Consider the following 6,393-nt stretch of genomic DNA (forward strand, 5'->3'; position numbering starts at 1 on the left):
ATATGTGTCCTGGCTGCTCCATTTCCTATCCAGCTCCCTGCTTGTGGCAGGGAGGATGGCCCAAAGCCTTGGGACCCTGCTTTTGTGTGGGAGACCCAGAACAAGCTCCTTGCTCCTGGCTTTGGATCAGAGACCACGTGTCTAGCGTGTGAAGGCACAGTTGGGGGATGTTGGAGGATGTGCTGCTTTCAGAGAGAGGTGTTGGCATGCCCTGCAGAGGCAGGTGGTGGGACAAGCATGCAGCGAAGCAGACAAGCTGACTAACCATGCAGGTGGGAGTCCTGGCAATTGCTGGCCTAGACGGAGCTGTGAAATATGATATTCTGATCACTGTATTCTCTGATGGTGATCCAGGAACATAAGGCTCAGAGCTGGTGAGAGCTTATGCTATGGTTCCATTGTAGACAGCTCTGTGGAAGTCATGCTCGGTGCAAGGTCTCCTTCAAAGCCTTCAGGGGCCTGAAGTTGGGAGTGTGTGGCTGGATACTCTGGAAGACCTATCACCACCCAGGGAGGTGATGAGAAGAGAGGTCATAGCACTGGCGGGACCAGGGCCACTATCTCATGCGAGCCAAATGGTTGAAGGCTGCTCATGGATAGACTCTGAGTGTCCTGAATATGGGAGCTGGCCGCAAGGACAAGCTCCAGGACAGGCCTGGGAGGCATGCAGGACAGGCCCAAGGGTAGGTCCCACGCTGCTCTTCCTGCCGAAATCTGGTTTGACTCTCTCTACACCTTTATGTCATGGCAAACTCTACCATTCACCAGCTTTACAAAAGGAGCGAGACAAGCAAAGCTTTTTAGATTCCAAGGTGAACATTTGTGGACTGAATTGGGAGTAGCATATATGGCATGCTGCATGGCAGCTGTGGAGGTGGAGGCAGCCCTGAAAATAGAAATCTTGAGGGGGAAGGAGGAAGCTGTTGGTTCATGTGCCAGAGGGCAGGGTGCAGTGAGGTGGGCACCTCGCCCCGACAGGAGGGCTCCTGTGATGTATTAAATGCCAGCCGGTATCGCTGGCTGAGCCATTCTCTCCTGTTGCACTGCCTGTTTATGCTTATGCAGCCCTTTGAATAATTTAACACATTTCATACTCTAAATTACTCTCAGCAATTTGATGGGGCTGCTGGCAGTTTACTTGAAACGCTCAGTGTTAGGTCAGCATAGGGTCCCAGTTTCTGCTAAATAGAAGTACTCAGCCTACTTACAAAAATATAATTAGTTTTCTCCGTGGATCTGTTGGAGCGTGGGGTGGGGTGGCTGAATGAGGGTGGAAGGAGCCACTGCCTGTGCTTACTCTGCTATCAATCCACAACAGGCCAGAGAGATGAGGGTTAAAATTTAACGGGGCAGGAGCCTGGTCTCCAGGAAGAGGGAAAGTTGAAGGGCACGGAGAGCAGTTTGTGCACGTGTGTGATGAATGGCCTCATTTAGTCAGCCCTGACGGCGGCTGAGGTGCCTGCTGCATGTCATCCTGATGTGAAAGTGGCCTGTGCCAGTGCAGCCGGCCACAGTGACGGGTGCAGACGCTGCTGCGCCCAGTGTTTGGTGCAGCCCAGATAGTCACCATTTCAGCCATGCTCTGCACTCCCACTGCCCTGGGCCTAATTGCATGCAGGCCACAGTGAGCGGGCCATGCCCTTTGCCAAGCCTGGTATTTTCTTCTCTCTCTCTATGGTTTCCATGACTATAGAAACAAAAGATTTTTCTTTAAGCTGAAGGCATGGTGGTTTCTCTCGCTCTGAAGGGTCTTTCCTCGTGCTATTTCCCCCTACTCCTGTGCACACCCAGCAGAGAAAGGGCAAGGACTTGGCTGGGAGGCGAGTATTAGCACTTTGCCCTGTTGCTGCACCTCAGGGATGACATCTCAAGTACCCTAATGACGCCCAGGCAGCCCACGTGGCTGCAGGGTGACCAAGCAGAAGCCTGGAGCTCAGCACTTTGTCAGGGCAGCAGGGCAGCACGGCAGCAGGGCAGCACGGCAGCAGGGCCAGGCTGCTCTGTGCTGCATCAGCTCCACCGCTCTGCTGAAAAAGCGACTCGGGGATTCCCAGGGTCTGCTGCACACGGACCTCCGTAATGAAGTGCTCGCTTATCACCAATCACACCTCCTTTGAAACAGACTGAGCCTGCATTGTAACCTTAGGTCAAAACTATTTGGTTTGGTGGAAACTCATGATAAACACATGCTTTTGAAGGTTAGAATGCCATCCGCTTAAGAACATCAGATTAACCTTTTTTAAAAAAATTTTTTTTAAGAAACCTCCAAAGCTTTAAAAAAACCAAGTGTGTGCGTGCGTTCCTGTGTCTGTGCATAGGTGTGCATACACGTGTGATTTGCAGTAGCATACCCAAACACGTAAATAGAAATGTTTGCACACCAAGTGTGTATGCGATAGGCATTTACCCAGAGTGTTTTAAGAAGTGGTATTTTCAAAAACCAGAAGAACTTTAAAATTAACTGCATGTTTGTCATCACGTAGCACAGAAGAAAGACATTCCATCCTTTACTGAAATGTGTACAGTTTATTTCTGGCAAGGAAAGGAAACAATTATATTTCCTTAAAAATGAAATCCCCTCGAGTAGCATCGCTGTGGAGTAAGGATCTTAAACAGCTGTCACTCTACATTTCCAATGAATATCTTAAAAATGTAAGAACATTTGTTTTACAGGTGTGAAAACTTGCCACAGTTTTGTGCTTTTGAACAACATATGTTTTCAATTTCCTCTTTTTAATCAAAGATGTATATTGAATATATAATGTTCACTCATTCCATAATATTTATTCAAAATAGTCTTATTTTTTTCAACAAACATACCTCACTAGAAGCAATGAATGGCTTTATATGTACATATATAGGAATTATATAAATCGTCCAATATGGATTTATATATAATTATATATAAAATTTACATATACATTATATATAATTTGTATATATACATTATATATGTGTGTATATATGTATATCTATATATACACACTATTAGGGTGCCAGTTTTAAGTCCCAGCTACTGTGCTTGCTATGCAGCTGCCTGTCAGTGTACAGCCTGGGAGGTGGGAGGTGACAGTCAAGTACTTGGGACCCTGCCACATACATGGGAGGACCTGGCCTAGCTCCGGCTGTTGTGGCATCTAGAGGTAGGAACATGGAAGATCACTCTCACACTCTCCCTCTCTCGCTTGCTCCCCTTCTCAATGCCTTTCAAATAAAGAGGGAACAAACGCATCAGTAAATGAAAGGCCCTTTTCCATCCCCCGTGAGGTGCAGGTCTCTGATCCAGAGGTGGAGACTCTGCTCAGGATGCTGACAATCCAGGCTAGAGGGCCTGGGGATAAGTCTTGGCTCTGGTCCTAATTCCAGTTTCTAGTAATGCGAAACTGGGAAAGAACAGATTATGGCTCAAGTAGTCTCGCACTTGGATCCCTGCCACCTGTGTGGGAGACCTGGATGGAATTCCCAGCTTCCGGCAGGGCCTGTCCCAGCCCTGGCTGTTTGTTGTACACAACTGAGGAGAGAAGAAGCAAATCTCTCTGGCTTTATCTATCTCTCGTTGCCTCTGAAACACGTACATTTAAATTCCTCATCAAACTCTACTCAATTATTTTTTGGGGACACAAGACAGGTTACATTTAAAAAACATTCCTGAAATAAGAGACCTCTACTCCAAAGCCTAGATCTGCTAAAATGATACTGTGATGGAGCTAAATTCTTCCCAGTCAGTTGGTAACAGTGGTGGTGATGAGCTGGGAATGAGGAGTTGGCAGTTGTGTGTCCCCTGTCACTGGCATTTGATGGTTATCTGCAAGATGTGCGGTGCAGGGAAACTTCTCCATGGATCTCAAGCATCTCTTGAGCAGGTGGACAGTATCATAAACAGTACCTTTCGATAACCCTACTCCTGACCAACCATCATTCCCACTGGAATGTGAGATAATGTTTGGGTTGTAGCATTTGGTTAGCAGGTGTTGGTGTTGCCAACTGTTTGCTCTTTCTCTTGGAGATTATTTTTCAATCAAGGGTCAAGACATCCATTTGTTGAGATGTGTAGTTTTGTACCTTTTATGTAAACAATCTGTTTTTCATGTGATAAGAAAGGACAAGCATAATTTGCCATCAGTGTTGCCTAAGTGGACGATGTCGCCCTGCTCTGTATGTCTGCAGGGTTTTGATGTTGTTGCTAGGTGATGTGGGGAGCTTAAAGAATAGATTCCACTATGTAATTACCCTTTATTTGCTGACTACTCCATTCCTGCATTTCACGTGTTTGTGTTCAGGTGAGGGCAGACTGTTCTGGAGCAAACCCCAGAAATAGTTCTGGGAGGATCATGGAAGAAGAGAAAGAAATTTCTAAGTAACATATTCCTAACAATTTCACCCCTGAGATAGTACTGATAATAACAATTTGAGTCATTTTCTGTAGCATTTTTTAGCTGAAATATGATACAGTTGTTTAAGAAATGGTTTCTAAAATGGTTAAATTTAGCCCAGCATTGTGGTGCAATAGGTTAGGTTCTTGCTTGTGACACCAATATTCCATCTCAGAGCCCCAATTTGAGCTCCAGCAGTTCCCTTTCCATCCAGCTCCCTGCTAATGTGTCTGCAAAGGCATCAGAGGAAAGGAGTGTGAAACCAGGTGGAGTTCCTGGCTTCACCTTGGTCCAGCTCTAGCCATTATTTTGTACACCAACAAATGTAAAATCTCTCTCTCTCCTCCCTCTCTCTCCTTCCTCTCTCTCCTGCCTCTCTCTCCTCCCTCTCTCTCCTTCCTCTCTCTCCTGCCTCTCTCTCTCCTCCCTCTCTCTCCTTCCTCTCTCTCCTGCCTCTCTCTCCTGCCTCTCTCTCTCCTCTCTCTCTCTCTCTCCTCCCTCTCTCTCCTCCCTCTCTTTCCTGTCTCTCCCTCTCTCTTTCTGCCTCCCTCCCTCACTCCTTTCTCTTCCTCCATCTTACAAATAAATAAGTAAACAAACCTTTGTAAACGATGCTAAAACATGGCAGCATCGTTAAACTCACGTGTTGTCCTTGAAAGTGGACATTTCCGGGAAGAGAAGCAAACACAGAAATACAAACTCAATGCAAGGAAGCACACGTACACAGGGCTTAGTAAAACGTGGCAAAAGTGATGGAGAATGTATGTGCACAGTTAGCTGGTGTCCAAAACAACTGATGGATAAAACATGAGAAAGCACCTTCTTTTGAGCTTGGATTTAGGTAGAAGCCTTTAGTGTAGGCACGATGGCGGGATGCTAGGCTTGGTCAGCTCAGTCCCCTCGGCAGGCCCTGGAGCTCTGGTGTCCAATTTTATTGCACTTGGTGCAAGACCTGCATGTCTCTCAGCTCCCCAGTTCATCAGGCAGTCTTGTCCTGGAGGTATCATTTCTGCTGCTTATGATAGATGAAGAAAGAATTCTGTACTCCACAAAATTGTGTTACAACTTGAATCTTCATTGTTAGGTACTTCAAACAAATTTTAGTTGAGGTATAATTACATATATTTATAGTGCCTAAACTGATGTACTGAAAGACAGATGCATTCTAGAAAAGTTAAATGAAAAGGCAAAATTCAGCCCGTTGATGCCCTCTCTGCCTGTTTGAAGCCCTTGTCCTCAGTGCAGGCTGTGATGGTAAGCCATGCGAGCTGGTGGAAGGGGTCAAGGGGTCTCTGGTGACCGGGAGGGAGGAGACAAAGAGACTGCCAAAATCTGCCCTTACCTTTAGAGCCCCATCTCATCTGTCAGAGTCCCAGCAGCAGGGGAAAGGGGGAGGTGGACTTAGGGACACCCTAAGGAGAAAGAATGGGAATGGAAGAAGGGGGTGATAGGAGTGGTTAGGAGTGGTCAGGCAAATCATGCAGACGAGTGAAGGCTGTGAGCTGAGACAGCAGGCACGAGCAGCTCTGCTCAAACACAAACTCTTGCATCAAGGTTACTCTGCTTTAAACCTGAACTTTATTTTTTTCCTGAAATGTTCTCAGTTATAAATGTTGGAAATGAACTGAAATGTTTTCAAAGCTGTATCTCAGATCCAGGCACAGCAAGAGTGTTTCTCCGTATGTCATAGTAATCCATTTCCCTTTTCTTCCAGAATTTCATAAAGCAAACAGTACTTTTGGGCACCCGGAGACTCCAGATTTGTCTTATCTCAGTAACTTTAAGACACTGGGACACTCCACACATGTATCTTCTGATGTTATATATTGAGGATGAAGTTAATTTTTGTTTCTTTTAAGGCATGGGTCTGAGGGAGAAAGATATTTTTTGGTAAAATGATATGCTTTACTTTCTTTTCTCCCAGCGTTACAGTAAGAGGCAAATATAAAATCTAATCACAAATCCCAAATTATACAAAGTGAGCCATTCTTAAAACCTGATGGAATGTATCATTTTGAAT

This window comes from Ochotona curzoniae, unplaced genomic scaffold (genome assembly GCF_017591425.1).
Source record: "Ochotona curzoniae isolate NIBS_2020 unplaced genomic scaffold, NIBS_Ocur_1.0 scaffold_4701, whole genome shotgun sequence".
NCBI classification, from domain to species: Eukaryota; Metazoa; Chordata; class Mammalia; order Lagomorpha; family Ochotonidae; genus Ochotona; species Ochotona curzoniae.